This window comes from Dinoponera quadriceps, unplaced genomic scaffold (genome assembly GCF_001313825.1).
Source record: "Dinoponera quadriceps isolate SergipeBrazil2010 unplaced genomic scaffold, ASM131382v1 scaffold2600, whole genome shotgun sequence".
Lineage (NCBI taxonomy): Eukaryota > Metazoa > Arthropoda > Insecta > Hymenoptera > Formicidae > Dinoponera > Dinoponera quadriceps.
In genome coordinates, this window is record NW_014556795.1 from 2,343,432 (window position 1) to 2,360,533 (window position 17,102).

At 41.9% G+C, this 17,102-nt stretch overlaps 1 protein-coding gene across 4 annotated transcripts in view; it reads right to left on the reverse strand.

The window, feature by feature from the left end:
- The window catches only part of LOC106748268 (protein N-terminal asparagine amidohydrolase), a 63,352-nt gene extending 52,653 nt beyond the window's left edge, over positions 1-10,699 (reverse strand). Inside the window, exons 1-5 of one of the 4 annotated variants that reach the window (XM_014626634.1) lie at positions 10,567-10,699; positions 10,055-10,384; positions 9,349-9,410; positions 8,719-8,956; positions 6,248-6,991 (exon numbers count right to left, since the gene is read on the reverse strand). The gene's annotated coding sequence lies outside the window, so the exon portion shown is untranslated. Of the gene's footprint in view, positions 1-1,840; positions 1,923-6,247; positions 6,992-8,718; positions 8,957-9,348; positions 9,411-10,054; positions 10,385-10,566 lie in introns of those variants that run through there. The other 3 variants (XM_014626632.1, XM_014626633.1, XM_014626637.1) reach the window with 3 other exon arrangements.
- Positions 10,700-17,102: the final 6,403 nt, after the last annotated feature.

Sequence of the window (17,102 nt, forward strand, 5' to 3'; positions counted from 1 at the left end):
TTCATCGCACTCAACATGAAATATATTACATACTACGATGATAATGATCGTCTATAAATAGTATAAGAAAAAAAAAAAAAAAACAACGCGCACGTTAGCCTCTCAGAGAGGCTTAAGAGGAAATTGCGCCACATGGAGCTGCGCGTGTGACATGCAGAAAGGCACGGTTACCTTGATACCGATCTGAAATAGACGCCATAAAAGCGATAAACGCAATACTATTTTTTTTATGCAACAAGTGATCGCGGCGATCCGACGTATATCACGCGTGTCATTCAATTGCGCGCATTCATGTCACTACGTGGAACGAATTTATGCAACATCCACAACGTCAATAGAAAATCCGATTCACTGGTGCGAAAGATTGCAGCGAAACCACCAAATCGATATTGAATTCTCGCCCGTCACTTTCGAGAATCACGGTTTGATGGCGTGAAAAACAAACGAGCGCGAGTATTTTGTTCCGTATCGATAAATTCGAGAAGCGGACTTTTTAGGAGGACGTCTAAGTCGATGATGAACTTGATAAGCGTCCATGATAACGTAGATTCTCAATATGTTACGTCACACTAACATTATCTGTATTTCTTGTATATATAGTTCTTACATAAATGCGTAAGTGCGATATAAATGTGAATGCGATGAGAGAAAATATGTTACTGTTTTCCCGTATCTAACGGAAGAATATCTATATTAAAATTGTCCACAAACTTCTCGCATTTCTTTATTGGCCTTTAAATTGAATAAAAAAGATAGAAAAATGTTCCTTGAAATTTTTCTGATTGTAGCAACGATATATTCGATGTAATATAAAACTGCAAGATTTCTATATCGGGTGAATATTAACGCTGAATAATAACGCTATGACAATAACTGGTAGCTAGATACGCCAATTGAGAAATTTTTAATCGTTCTCGCCACCTGTTGAACAATGCCACACTTTCACGCGCACTTCATTGTGTATAAGCATTTATAATTCTACGCAACCAATTCAACGTAAACTTTGCAGGAAGAATTTTACAGCTGGCAAAGTTTTCAGGTGTGGCGTAGTTCTTTAAGTAAAAATTTGAATTAACGTGAAAAATGACTAACGCGCGTCGTAGTCGTTAGGAATCTGGCGAGAAGTTTTTGCGACTAGAAAGTTCATCACACACGAGTCTCTCTCTCTCTCTCTCTCTCTCTCACGGATAACACATCGCGCCGTTGACGCACAATTCGCGCGGCTCTGAAACAAATGATTGTGCAATTGTAAATTCAGCATCACAACGCAGCGAGATTAAACCCGCGCCATCCATCGCTAATCCTAATGACGAGCACTTTTTTTCCTAATCATTCGCCCGGAGAGTGCTCATTATTTTGCAATTCCTTGGTCCTTAAGTGCCGGCGTGCACTTAAGTCGCGCAATTATTGGCACGATACCGTTCGCGTCGGATGCATTTTCTCGCGAGGCAAAAAGCGCGCAAGACGTGTGTACTCGGAAACATGCGTCGTCAGCGAAGGAAACGCTACTCGAGCTTCACTTGATCGTAATCGTAAAAATCGCGTGAAGATTGATACCGACTTTACACCTACGGATGAAGCAGAATTACGAGACGCGGTCCTGAACTTTACTTTCACAAGTAATTTGAAACCTCAAAGTGCGTGTCTCCTAATTAATAAAAAGTATAGTTTTCAAGTTTACTAAACCATTCCAAAATTTTACTATGTTCTCCCCCCTTGTAATTCATAAAGTCGCAATTTAAACGAAAAATAATGCAGAAGAAGCCACGCGAGAGAAAGGTATAATCCCGTCGCGAATTCTCTCGAAAAATTCATTCGCACATTATGACGTAAAGCTCACCTGGCCGAGCTTCTCCGAGGTCGGGCAACGAACGTAACCCGCGATGCAACAGGTTTTCGCGGGCAAAGACTGCCGATTGATCCCCATTCCCACGAACGCGGCAGCCGATCTACGGCGGTATATACGCGCGAATATAATCGGCCGGCGCGGAAATTGTCGGTTCCACAATGTTGCCCGCGCGCGCTGAAAACGGTTAATAAATACGGCTTTGCGAACCGTCATGTGTATGAGTGCGTGTGTGTGCACACCCGCCTACGTGCGTGTGCGTAAAGAGAGGGGGCCCCGGTATTTTGTCAGAGACGTGCACTTATCCCATCGTGCACGCCGCCCGTTTCGTTTCTCCCTTTTTCTCTTCGGCCCTCCTCGCGCTCTATCGTCCGCTCGTTCCACCTACTACCCCACGCACACACGCACGCACGTGCGTTTTAAGTACACGCAAAAGCTGTGTTTATCATTCCACGGCAGCCTCTTCTCTCCCCCTCTCACCTCCGCCTGCCTCCTTGCCCGTCTTTCGCTCGCCCATCGGTTCTACCTTATTACTTGCAACGTAACGTACATGCCATGCAGCAGCCAGTGACAAAAAACGAGTGAGGAATCGAACCCTTTTTCATGACGACGAAAAAATTCGCGTGCCTAAAGCGTGCGACTCCACGCAATGTAAAGGCGAGCGTTGACAATTGTATCGATCACGAATCTTCATCTACTACTATTTTTGTGGTCAAAATAAAAAAAGGATATTGTTGTCCCTGAAAATAGCGATATTTTTTTCTCAATGTGTGACATGAGAAGATGCAAAGTGGTGGTCTTTCTTTTATTTAAATAAAATAATCTAACGTCAGTTTGTTTTATCTCACGTTGTGCCAACGTGATTTTGTTGCAAGCTCACGTTGAATCGACTACAAATTTTGAATTTCGATCGTCTACAGACTACTACCGTCGATTTAACGTTTCATTCTCAGCTGAGGAACATATATCTCGCAACGTTGTGGATCTATTAATGAAAGATGCGCCCTCCCGTAAGCAGTTAATCGAATGGATGCCCTCCTATAAACTTCGAGCTGCGAAAAAGGACTATCTCGAGAGGGTTGAATCATCGCACGCACTGCGCGCGTTCGCGATTATAATAAATTCGATCGCAGCGTGTTGAATCACGGCGATGCTGCCATAGACGCACGTACGAGAGCACTACGAGCAACCGACATGTAGTGGGTCAATTCGATTCCGCCTTTAATGACCGGATAGGTGGGGGAGCCTTTTAATAACCCTTCCTCTTGAACCCCGCTCGATAGGTAGGTTCGAAAGTCGCGACAAGGTTAAGTACTTGGCGCTCGCTGCATGACCTTCCTTCCGGTCCGAACAAAACAACAAATCGCAGTTGCGATAATTAACTTCTTCCTCCTCCCTTTATTCGAACGCGTGATGAGTTTTCCAAAATTTCGCGAGGAAGTCTTACGAGCGAGCGAAATCGACGATCAGATAGATAGATGGATTATATTCGCGCGATATAAATCATCGTCGGGCGGGGATTCGGTGAACTCGCGGATAAGCTCGTAAATCGGGAGATTTCAGTTCGGAGGTTTAATTAATTACCGTAAGGTGCGCTACTATCCTAATAAATGGAGCTCGATCTATCAAGCTCAGCGGTGCGAAGCGTTAAGTACAAAAAGATCCTTTGGGCATACCAAAAAGATTTGTAAGAAGACCGGACGAGGGCAATGAAGTTTCCTCCCTCTTGAAGTCGAAGGGGGAGAGAAGTAAAAGGGACTCGGAAGGACCCAGACAGAGAGAGAGAGAGAGAGAAAGAGAGCAAAAGAATGGCCACCGGATAATTTCATGTCGACGAGCGTACTGCATATGCAAGTGCCACTGTAGTCACGGCACGGTGGTTGGCTACCTTTGCTATTGTGCACGTCCTACATACGCTACCCTTGAAAATTTTCCCGACATAGACGCTCTCACACGCACTCTTCTACGATAATGTGCGTTCTTCTTTTTCAATTTCTGCACGTGCCGCGTGTTTCTTGCCGTCTTTAGTAATTAAATAAACGCACGACGCATGATTCACGATTAAGTTTTTTTACTTTAACTCATAAAACGGCTAATCGCACGAAAAAAAAATATATAAAAAACAGTTTTTGTAGAATTCTAATTCGGGATTTCAAAAAAATGGTTAAACTTGGAAAAAAGTGATGCATTATTCTTTCATTAAAAGAACTTAATATAATTGCCCATGCGCACGCCCCTAGTGAATCTAAAAATGTTTCATCGGTATTGAAAACTGGTTCTTAATATCGCACGCCAAACTTGAATAAATATTTCTCAACGTTTCCTAGATTTTCAAAATTTTCATATTTTTTCTCAAATTTGATACCCTGTATTTTGAAGATAAAACACATGTTTAAAAGACATGTTCATAAGACTTTTTCTTCATAAAATAAGCGAAGGAATATGCTTTAAAATTTTTAGTACTTAGGAATTACCCTATGACCAATTTTTAAGTCTATATTCAACACTTGCAAGTGTTGAAATAACACATTTTATATTTTAATGTTGATCAACATATTAATTTTAATTTTTTATATAATATTTATGTTACTGTTCAACATATCCACCTTGTGTAAAATTAACAAAAAATTTGTGTGCATTGTTTGGGATATGCAAAATGTGTTATAATTTATCACAAAATTTTTTATTATGTAATTTTTTATTATGTACTTTGCATGGTATGTTTCTGGAAATATTTATATGTGTTCAAGCAACCGTCATTTTACAGGAACAATAATTCCCAATTTTTTGCAGCAACCGCGTATAATATTTTAGCATAGGTTATTCCGATTTAATTTTTTTGCATACAATTGTTTTTATTACATTTTTTTGTTCGCAGTAATGTGACGATCGAAAAGAATTTTTTGTTATCTCGAAGCGTTTCCGCGATTCTCACTCGTTACACTTTCCGCGAAATCGAATAACGCATAAGCGATTCCCTTTGGTTATGCTTTCTTATTAAAGCGGCATATAATAACAGCGGTTCTTTCTTCCCATAAACCCGTCATTACCTCCCCAACACTAAGCTACCTTCGACATTACTGCGATTCCGTTGCATATTCAAATGCGCGAGCAAGCGCGCGAGTCAGCGAAGCTATTCATACTTAAACGCCGTAAAAACGCGCTGCGCCACGATTAAGAAAAATGGTGGGCCGTTTGTGAATTATAGTGATCAATATGTACCGAGGAGATCGAACTCATTAAACTAAATTAAACAGCAATAAAACTATTTGCAATTCTCGCGTACTCCATCCTTATTTCACTTAGTTTTCCATTCTAAATGCATTATTGCTTATCTCATTATATAAAGGAAAATCGAAAGATATATGATTTATTATAGATTCATCATGTGGAGAAATGGAAAATAAACTCTGTCCAACGGTGAGGGGGATTATGCGATATTATCATAAGACCGTTTTTATGAGCGCAAAATTTACTTCAGGCTTTTCACGATTTTTTATTTATCCACATTTACTCATACCGTAGCTTAACCGTTCGGTTTTGCAAATCGTCGGATTGTCCTTGAGATTATCTGAATATCTTCAAGCCGATAAAACGACTTTCCAGGAATAACTAGATAGATCAAACCGAAGTCTCCGATTTGCAAACTCGGATGTAGCCGTACTATTTACGTCCAACGCTCGCTTCATGATAGAAATTATAGCAATTATATATGCACAAATGACGGCACCGAGACAATACCAACTGAATAAGTTGAATGCACTTGTCATGCTTTGCTCAAATTATACATCGTAGTAATAGTAAAAAAAGGCGAGTTAGCTAAAGCAGCCAACCGCTGTCACCTAAATCACAAAGGTTCTTTTGTTTGTTGTTGATACTGTCCCTGGCCATATTATTAGACGTACCTTAATTTTTTGCAATTCATTGGCTTCTAGCCTCATGATACGGTTCATCTATCGATCGAATTATGTTAAGAACGGAGTTAACGATCAGTGTAACAGAAATCTGTGTTTTGATCAACCGTTCCAATCCTCTCTCGATGGCACGAGAGTTTCAAAGAAATTACACGTAAGAATGCATATAAGGTTAGGTCGACAATAGAGTTTTAAGCCTTAAGAAATTGACCAATCACAATTGATTATTCTTCTATAATGCGATTGGTCAATTTCTTAAAGCTTGAAGCACCTATTGTAGACCAGGGCTATAACGTTCGCATGTTTGCTGTAAAAGTGAATCTTTCATTGTCGCGACTTCTTTTTTCGTCTTCATTCATCACTGCCACGCGGTGCTAACGCTCTCGAGCGTGCACGACGATGTGCAGTGGCGCAAGTGCGAACAGTCGGCCGAGCAACATATTGCCACTTCCTAAGAAAAATAAAACTTGCGGAAACAGAGACTCACCAGTGAAGCGGTGCGCTCGAAACGTCAGACTCGAAAGGGTTGTAGCACCAAACTCGTCGTCGCAGTCGGCCGATGCACCCACAAGACGGAGGTGGGTTGTCGTAAAATGCAGTTACGCAACACGCAACTGGTGGTGCACACGCGACGCGGCGGATCGAAAGGCAGAAACGTCACGACAGACCGACGTCACCGTCGTTCGATGTCGTCGCGACGTTATCTTCGAGCGAACGATTATCGAACGCGCACCGACACGCACCGACACGCGCGGACCCCGCGCGTCACGCTGAGAAAGACCGGGAAAGAGGGAGACAACGAGAGTGAGCGAGAGGAGGAAGGACTGACAGATCGAGCGGAGTAACGTGCGAGAAAGACAGGTCTCGGAAAGAGAGAGGGGGAGATACGCACGATCGTCCAGAGGCGTCACTCACGAAACACCGCTTTCACAGCCGTGAGAGAGTAGGACGGCTCCTCCGGCTTGACAGGCCGTGCAAAAAACGAGGCAAAATCAGAGCCCGCCGGCGTGAGCACACTCACCCGTCACACTGTCCGCACTGAGCGCGTCTATGTTCACGTCGCTCGCCCGAGCTGAGCTCACGTTCGTATGACTTCGGTCGCGCTCGGCCCCCCGGCGGCGCTGCCCTCTCGCGCCGCAGTCTCGCGATATATTCGCGATATACGCGCGGTGACACACTACATCAAACGCGGAGTATTCCTCGTGGCGCGACGCGAAATAAAGCTCGCAGTCTGCAAAGAGAAAATGACACGATATTATTACTTCGTATGTCTGACAATGCGATGTTGCAAATGAATATTTATCTTCCCAGTAAGCGAGAAATCGTTGACACTACGTTATCGCAATGATATTTTGTAACATATAACGTTTTCAAATATGTAGTTCTTAATGTTGTATTCAACGTTATTGTTAACAAAATTAATTTGAAACATTAAAAATAATATTTCTACACAGTAATTTTAATACTTGAAAATATAATATTATCCGGTAACGGTTTAAAAACATTTATAAAATATTAAGTCAAAACTTGTTTACAAAGTCCGCGTAAAATCAATGTTTTGAAAGATTGATTTGATGTTTCTCGCTTACTGGGTTTGTACGGTCGGCGTCGCATGTATGCTCTTCTCTTCGTCTATTTCTTAGACGAAGAGTTAAAAGATTTTCACAGATTTTTATATATAATGTACAAAGTTGAACATTGCAGAAGTAATTCTAGTTATAATGTTAGGGTTATAATGGCTCTAATAGCTTCGATCTTATGTCGAAAAGGTATAAAATGTGTAATGGTAAAAAATTTCAATCTGTTCAAGCATACATGACGCTGAATATATTATACAAATATACAGAGTTTACCAAAGTGTGGAAATAGTGGAATATCTTGAGAATGAAACAATTGACAAAAAATAATGGATCAGACAAAAAGTTGGAAGAAAGATACGAATGTTATACAACAAAGTTAAGGTCACCAACTTATATCTCCCTCCAAACCCTATAATTTTCATTTAAACCACTTTTTTATCAATCGCCCCACTTTCAAGATATTTCCACGCTTTTGTTAAACCCAGTATAACACCTGTGTATAATACCTACACTCGTAAAAATATTGCCAAAATTATATTACCAAATTAAAATTATTATTAACAACGCTAAGTTATGAGAATGACGAATGTTACAAGGCGCGCGAACAATTTTTAAATATCCAGCTGCTGACCGAAGATAAATAGAAAGATTCGTAAAATAGGACAACATGGGTCACCCCTCCGGCATTCATATCAAACTCTTCTCGAGCATGAATTTCTTGTTTACACGCGCTTGAGCAAACGAAATCTCACAGTGAACTATAGCGACAGCCTCCCTGCGACGTTTTCATGCAGCAAGTAATTCCGTAACGTACGCGAACGTACGAGCCGCGGGATTCCAAAGGAGTAACGGTACAGTACTACCATCTCGGGTGGGTCGTTCGAACCACCGTAAATTATAGTTGATACCGCGAACCGCCGACAGCGACAAATATCCTTATCTTCGTCCGGTCACCACGATCGATTATCGCGTGCGCCGACTGTGTGGGATTCGCGCAACAATCTTCGCTAATCCAACCGGATTATTCGATTCGTCTCCTTCAACCTCGCGATTCCATGAAATGAAAAAATTCACTTTCTCCAAGAGACACGAGAGAGAAGAAATCTCGTTGTATTGACAATATCGATAATCTGGCTTGTGTGGTTGCTTCGGGAAATCTTTGCTGACTTCGTGAGATAATCACATAGAAAGTCCATAATTACATTAGTTTCCCCTTTTGGATGTCTTGTACTAATTGCGGCCGACTAGTTAACGGACAGTATGAACGACCGGGCACGCGATCTTACATGTTCAAATAAACAAGACTCGAAGTCGAACGGTATTTTGAGCCGGACGGGCCGCGAACACGGATTCTAAGCGTTAAAGTCACCAAACGTACGTGATGAGTGACTCGACGATCTCTCGACGAGCTTTCGGCGCGAAGGAGAGAGCGCGCGCATTTTTGGCGTTCAAATCTCTCGCTCGCGATCGGAGGAAACTTCACCACTGCGAAATCGCAGCATGACGCACTCTCGAGATTATCCGTAATTGGCGCAGTTGGAAAAGCACGAGAGTCCGTTAGGTCAGCGTTGTGCCGAATAATTCAAACGGCCGATCGTTTGGCAATTTTTTTCAATCTGAAAGAACAATTATTTCAGAGCGTACCATTTTCATTCAAGAAAGTATCACTGGCAAACTTGTCACAGCCAGTAATACTTTTTTGCAAAGGTCAGTGCTTGATAAAACGAGTCATATTGTTTCAAGTACGGAAACATTTTCAGAAGAGAGTGATCGTTATGACTAGAGATCTTTCGACTGCATCTGTCACATTTATTTATTTATTTCATTGTTCTTTGTTATGGGAGCAATGCTGCAACATTGCTGCAAGTTTCCGTGCTGTACGGACATTGACAATGTAAGGGCAGATTGATACACAAAGAAGTAGTGAAAATAAAATTCTATACGAAAAAAGTGAGTGAGGAAAAGAAATAAAACGAGAAGAACAAAGTAAGGAAACCTATGTTCTTACCTCCTCCTCCATCCGTGAAGCGTGAGCTCATAGTTGCTTCATTCGAAGTGCAGAAAGCTCCGCTGAAAAAAAACAGAGGCTCTAGTAAGAGCGACATAATCGTGTCCTATAAGCGCAGCTTATAAACTTATGAGCGCGTAATATTATTTAATATTATTATAATATCATATATTTTTGTATATTATATTGCTATATATATATATAAATAATTGTAGTTTTTATTAAAAATTATATAAATAAAGTCGAAATAATTTTGTATAAAGGTACGTTTTATAGTAAAGAAAATTCTACATATATATTTTTCTATATTATTATTTTATTCTTTTTTTAATATTCTAAGAACATTTTTATAATACGCCAACAATATTATGTAGACGAACATTTCTATAGTATTAAAAAGTATTACATAACATTCTTAGAATATTACAGGAATATTATTTTAATACTGAATAATATTCATACAATATTCTAGGAATATTACGCGCTTATAGAGATGAGAACGTTGCTGATTATTTCAAGCACCTGTTAACACCTTCGCCCAAGGTAGATTCACGTCGAGATTCACGGGACGGGGCGTATATAATTAACACGAGCGTTACTATCCCACGCGCAATAAAACCCAGCGTAGCTATTTAAGCCCGACGAAGTGAGTCATCATCGGGAATCGCGCGGCTCGAATGCGATCGAGCTTAACGGCGTGCCTTACTTGTTTCACTCGCGTACGTGGTTATTTTATCTCGCCGGGTGGGTGTGGACGTCGAGCGTCGCAGTTGGAAGCTGGATCTCGCGTTCAAGTCGACGTTGCTCTTTACGAAACATCGCTGCTCCGTGCACGCTCGGTGCCGCGCGTCGTCTGTAACGGTCGATCGCGACGCAATATGGCGCGCGAGAGAAATCTGCCGTACCTACTAATGGTATGTTTCGCACGAACCGACCTCGCGCGCTTTGAGATCCGCTCACAATTGCAAGCATAAGTACGGGCCTTAGCGGCATGTAACGTACTTATCGGTTCCAGACAGGGTTAGGAAAGTTACTTCTGAAAAGTAATTCAACGAGTCGTTACAATTTTCATCGAGTTTTAACGAGCCTACTTTTTAGAATTCACTTCCGCTCATTTTATGACATATTCGTAACTGTCGTCCAAAAAAAGGAACGCGTTATCGTTACCATTGCTGATGAGAAAAGTCGCGTTGCCAAATCGTCATTAAAATAAAGTACCTGCAATGGTCACAGTATTGGCGAAATATTACTGTCGGTTGGTGTTTACTGGGTTCCCCGCTAAGGCCCGACACAGCTCGAAGAATCTGATCGATATTTCTCCGGCCGATCGTGAGTAAAGCGATCGAGTTGTTCATCGAGATGGAAGAGACGGAAGAGACATCACGCGTCAACCGAGTTGATTCGTTCGTGCGGCGCGCCATCGGACGTCGCGACGTCGTACCACCGGCGGTGCTAATTTCAGCCCCCTGCGCGCGCTCTCACTCTCTCTCTCTCTCTCTCGCCACTCGGCGGAGCTGAAAGTGCATCAAAGATGGCGACCGGAGGGTAGGGTCAGAGACACGCTCCGCAAAGCAATCTCTTCCCCGGTGGAGACGGCGGTGGTTGTGATATCGGGGCCGCGCGCCTGCCGAGCTTCGCTCGTACGGTGAGTACAGAGCCGACTCCCTTTTACGTCGCGCCGAATTTCTCTCGCGAATCTCGAGCCGCCAATCGGCGCCGACCGCGGGAAACCGCGCGCGACTACCGCGCGCTTACGACGAAATCTCGCGCGATCTAGTGCCGTTTCGGTAAGTTCAATGCGCACAGATTCGTGTCACACGGCATGACGAGTGAAACGGGAACGGCGCGCGTGTGTGTGTGTCGCGCACGCACGCACGCGGCCGAGACTAATCTATACGAAAGTCGCGCGTGTGTTACACCGCGTACGCGAGAGAACAGAGCAGCAGGCAACGTGAAGGCGGTAAATGAAAATTAATGAATTATTACATTGTCTTCTCGAGGCGTTCGTTCAGAATCGGAGCGTGTCGACGATTACGTCATGAGTGTTACGGCCGGAGACGACCGGACGATACGACGAAGATTGCAATGCCCGTGTCTCTGCCATCTTGCTTGAAATTTAATCGACGATTAAAACCTGTTCTGTACATCAGGCGGTAGGAGTGCGTTTCTAAGAAGTAAGAATGAACCAATCATAGTCGATTATTCTCCTTACGTTCGATTGGTCAATTTCTTATTCTTACTTCTTGTGAACATACTCCTACTATAAACTACGCTTTACTCGCTGGTAATGACTAATCGCATTAGCCGAACTGATCGATTGTCCCTTGAGTTACCTCTTGTCCGCAGTCTTGCTTTAAACAGTAAGCAAATCGACCTACCACGATCGATTATTTTTCTAATAAACAACCGTGATTGGTCGATTATGTCTGCTTACGTCTTAAAGCAAGATTGCGGGTGAAACGTCGATTAGGTTTAAATCATGAAATAGACATGAGGGTGACAAACTTTGGTTAATCTAACCGACGATTTAAAATTAGTCTCAAACCCAATAAATACCAATTAACCCTTTGCACTCCGCTGTCGCCGTAGCGGCGACATGGTTGTTTTGCTGCCTCGGCACTTTAAGAAATTTTAAGTCCTAAAATTTATGTTTTTCTTTTATAATATAAGTTAGAATATGTTTTGTTATAAAATAGCTAAGAAATAAAAATTTTGTTTTATTGAAACGACTCTATTTTTCTTCTACATCATAGGTATGTACTTGGAACTAATAGCCTCTATGCATTACTAGGCTGGAGTGCAAAGGGTTAATGATAACATTGGTGTTATAATTTCTCACTCAACAATATAACTGCAATATAGTTGTATATAACAATTATATCGTTGAGTGGAAAATTATAACATTGTTGTAATGTTACTGTTGTTTGATGTTTACTGGAAAATATACAGGCTGAACTCCACCGACAAACTTACAGAATAGATTCTACATGAAAAAATAAGTGAAAAAATCTTAGTAAATATATGTTCTCAAATGTTTCGGTTCTGAGATATAGCTGCCGCAATCTTAGTTTAAAGAAATATATATGTTTTGTTCATTAAATCGTGTTTTACAAATAAGTAACTGGGCGCATATTGTTATAAAAATTGTTCAAAATATACCTCCCTTACCAATGATGTCAAGGGAAAATTATGTTTTTTTTTTAATTTCACTCACGATAATAACATATCGACACAATGAATATTCTTCGGCTAATATTTAAAAATATCAACATTGATAAGTATTATCTTTTCAGAAATAGGTAAAAAGTGCTGCATTCTTAAATCGCTTATCGTGACACGTTTTCTTTCATCATTATCATCTACTGAAGGCTTTATTTACTCAAAAACCAAACTTTTGGAGATATGTTTGGATATTTTTTTATTCCCCCCTTTCGTCACAAAGTATTTGCCCCCTTACGTGACGTGTGGAATTACTCCTTCGCTTGATATATAGAATAAAAAAATAACTATATTGTGAATAATAATTATAAGACTATATGCTTTTTCTAAAATACAAATAATTTTTAGTCGTATAACATCAAATTAATTACTTTATTTTATAATTTTGATCAGTAAAAATTATGCTTTTAAAAGAATACATATTTAAAATTAACATTTTTGTTATTAATACAAAAGCATGTAGAAACTTGAACATTTTCCACCAAGTGTAACTAAAGATATTCCGAATGCAAACAAAGCGGATAACCATGCGCATCTATATTTACAAGTTATACCATCTAATGTAGCACTCCATGGCCTTTACTTCCCCCCTCCTTGCCATCACAGACCGTTACGCAAGCTAATAGACCCCTCTTCCCCTTGTGGTGTGACGTAATTGTTGAATGACCCCTAAGACTTATTTTTCAACATAGAATCTATCCTGTAAGTTTGTCGGTAGAGTTTAGATACACCCTGTATATAACTTGCTCTATCTTGCTAACGCGGACAAAAATTGTTAACTCTTTGATTGTCGTTGTACAAAACTGAAAATTGGTCTTGGCAATTCTTATTATTATTCGTCGATTAGTTTAATCTAAGTTTGTTGAAGGCCACCCTGAAAGAGGCGTTCCTTAATTTCTGCCAAATTGCGATAATGTATCGTGTAAACGTGTGTATTCACTGCGATTAGCTTAAAATAAACTTGTTTAAACTTCAAGACGATAAAAAAAAATATCATCGCGATGCGAATGCATATAACAATTGATGACTGTCCACTTTGCAATTATGGAACGTAATTTACTTAATCGTACTCGTTTTTGGCATGAAAGACAGCCAATAACTTTTTAAAAGACAATATTAAAATTATTATTGCAACTCGTAGTGATACGTTACTTGAGAATATATTTATATTTAATAAGCAATACGGTTTTTAATATATCTAAATACATCAGTAATTTAATTAAAAATGATTCCACACGCGCGCGCATATTACCTGTGGCATGAATTAATAGTCATATCATTTATTTGTCAAACGTTAGCAAAAAATCTTAATACCGCTTTTCGAGTTACGTTACGAGCGTGATTTTGTCAACGAAGCATCGAGAATGACGCGTTTTAAATTTCTCCCCGTTGCTCTTCCGCTCCTCAGGTTGCTCCAATTTTCTCACAAACATCGCGCAGCGTAATATGTCAAAGACGGTGACAAAAATTGATCGGCGCGGTTAGGAGATCGGGTCACGCGTGCGAGCCTCCAATCGCGCGATGTAAATGCCCTTCGCGATCAATGCCTTCGCGTGCACATATATAAGGTGTCCCACCAACAATTTTAATGATCTTTCAACGAGTTTTATTCCTCTGAAATTCGAGAATTTTTTCTGGGGATGCTCTTATAAAAATTCGCTTATCAGAAAGCGAACTTTGTACTAATATAAATTTCCGCTAATACTTGATCTGCAGAGAAAAATTCTCTCTTTGGATTTAGTATCCGCGATTGTTTGATTTCTTTAATATAAACAATATAATTTAATATGAAATATCATTTTGTATAATAAAAACGTTATTGTTTCATTAGTGTAAGTAATAATGTTTTCTTCCCACGTTTGATGGAAGGTATTACTTAGAAGAAATGACATTTGGTTTTTAAATAAAAAATATATTTTATTGAAAATGAAATATTGTGTTTCATTGTGAAACGAAAAAAAGTTCTTTAACTAAAAGTTCTTTTTTTCTGACATAGTGTTACTTCTTTCAAATAATTTATTGCTTGTGACAATCATTGTAATATTCGGATAAAATTACCAAAGAAATATGTTATTTGTTGACATAAAGACATATTTATTGTTCGAGAAACCAAACAATCCTGTTTGTTGAATGAAACGTTTGTTTGCTGCATTCCTGCAAGAAACAAATTGTTTCAATTAGAGAAATTTTATTAAACTCAAAAAATCTTTTCCTCTGTGTGGAATATTGAAAACAAGAACTTTCAGCAAATTCGAATCAATCAACCGAAAAGCAAAGAATGTATCAAATTGCTTACGATAAAAAAAATTCGCTGCACTCTTTTTGATGAACACTTTGTATATAACTACACGCTGGTCGTGTTATATATGTTAGATATATGTTTCCCCGAGAAATACTGAAAAATATTCGATGACGATCCCGACGGCGGATTTCACTGAATCTAAAATAGAAAAAAGCAGTAGTGTCTCTCCTATTGAGAATGCGCGCATTTGTAAGTAACCACCTTTACATTGCAAACTAACCATGTGTGTAACTGCATTTCAATGAGCGCTTGTTTAGCAGTAACGTACCTCTGTTTCTCTAACAAACTGAACGAGACCACGTGTGTGGCTATCGATGATCTCCGCGACAAGGTATCTTGCTAATTGGAACTAGCGAAGAATTGCCTCCGGTGTCTCTAATTTCTTTCAGATGGTGGCGGGTTCCTCGGTTTTCCGCTAATTCAGGACGTCGGGGTATGCAGTGGCTAAAACTCACTAACACACACACACACACACACGCGCGCGCGCGCGCGCGTCCACACACAACTCGCTCGTTCGTCCACGCCGGGATATCGAAATAGCGATTAACGCGCTCACGTAATACCCACCTACTTTGCTCGTCAACGTCTAGTCAAAGAGAAACGGAGGAAGGGAGGGAATATGAGATGAGTCAGCGGAAAAAGAAACTCCGACGCTCCGACGGAGATAAGGGTCGGGCACCTGTGTGAGAAACCAAAAAAGAAATTTTAATGTATATAAATATATAAAACCGATACATATATACACCCGAGCTGATTCACGGGTCTTCCTTTGCTGTGGTGATAACGTACCAAAGAGAAGAGGCAAAAAACACACACCTTCGAACGGCTTGAGTTGAAACACGAAAAAAAGAAGCGATTCAATCGCTCGAGATTAGATCACGAAAAAGCGAGGCCTTCGACTGGTTGGATCCATTAATGATAAGAGAGACGAAAGAGCCGATCGCGAAGCATCGTCCAGGAAGTGTGCCATCGCTTGAGAGATTATACTCGAGCGAGACGGCCGGAGCTGTGGAAGCGCCTCGAAAATCGATCGGGACGTATATCGCGAAACGTATCGGCGAGGGATGTCGACGGTTCGAAAATTGCGACGGGCTGCTCGCGTCCCGCGGTAACATCGATGCGGTGGCGGTCGAGTCAGCGTTTACAATTCGACGAGCACAGGGAGCCAACGTGAGCTCTCCGCGCGCGCGACAGGACTCTCTGTCTCGTCGAGGAGACTTCCTCTTCCGCGATATTCCATTAACTGATGAATAAACGATTAATCGCCGGAAGCTGGCCGTTAACAACCGATTGATAAGGTCGAGGACGATAAGCAGCGTGCAAAAGAAGAAGCACGCGTGTCAATGAGTCGCGCGGGCTGAAAGGAATGAACGATGAGGTGAAAAGAGTCGAAAGGTCGCGGACACAATCGGCAGGAAGGAAGGGTTGGACGACCCGTCTGGAAGAACGCGGAAAGGGTCGCGGGGGCGGGTATCGAGGGAAATAGGAGAGCGCGCGAGCACATCGGGCTGATATCGACCGAGGATTGCGCTTGCGTGGAAAAAGGCGCGCTCCGAGAGAGCAGCAACAACGGGGCGCCCTCCGCGCGAAAGAGGAGAGTCCTCTCCCGTTCCTCGACGTGTTCAGTCGATCGTCGCGTCGACGGGCGCGCGCGACAGCGCCCCGGTCGTCCGGGGAAGACTTCCGGCTATCCTGACTCGCCGCGGTGATTCCAACGCCCGCACTAAGCGCTTCCGGAAGCGACTGGTGCGCGCGACCCGGAGGAACAGACGGAGAGAGCTCGACTCCGCTCCTCGGAAATCGTCATCGTCACGGGGAAAACCGGGACGGAAGGAGGGGGCGGCGAGGTGTATATCGGGACGATAAGAGCGCGATAAGCCGGACCGCGTTTTATAAACCGCCTGCGTGCGCGCTTCTCCTCCCCGTCTCTCTCGCTCTCTGCGCTCGACCTCGTCGCGCCGATAAAAGACGAATCTGGAGTTTTCCTCGAGGACAACGCGATAACTCGGGCCGAACGAGCCCCTTCCAGTCAGGAACGTTGCGTCGTTCATTCACGGGGTGTGCGGCGGTCTCGTATCAATGGTGAATTCGCCGGTTGGTACTGCCGGAGGTAGTCTCATCGGAGATAATCCACGGTGAGTTGTTGTCGATCTCTGTGATCTACGTGCAATATCAGTCGGCTCGCAAACTTGACCGTACGGGGGGGGGGGATCGATAAATGCTGCGAGGATTG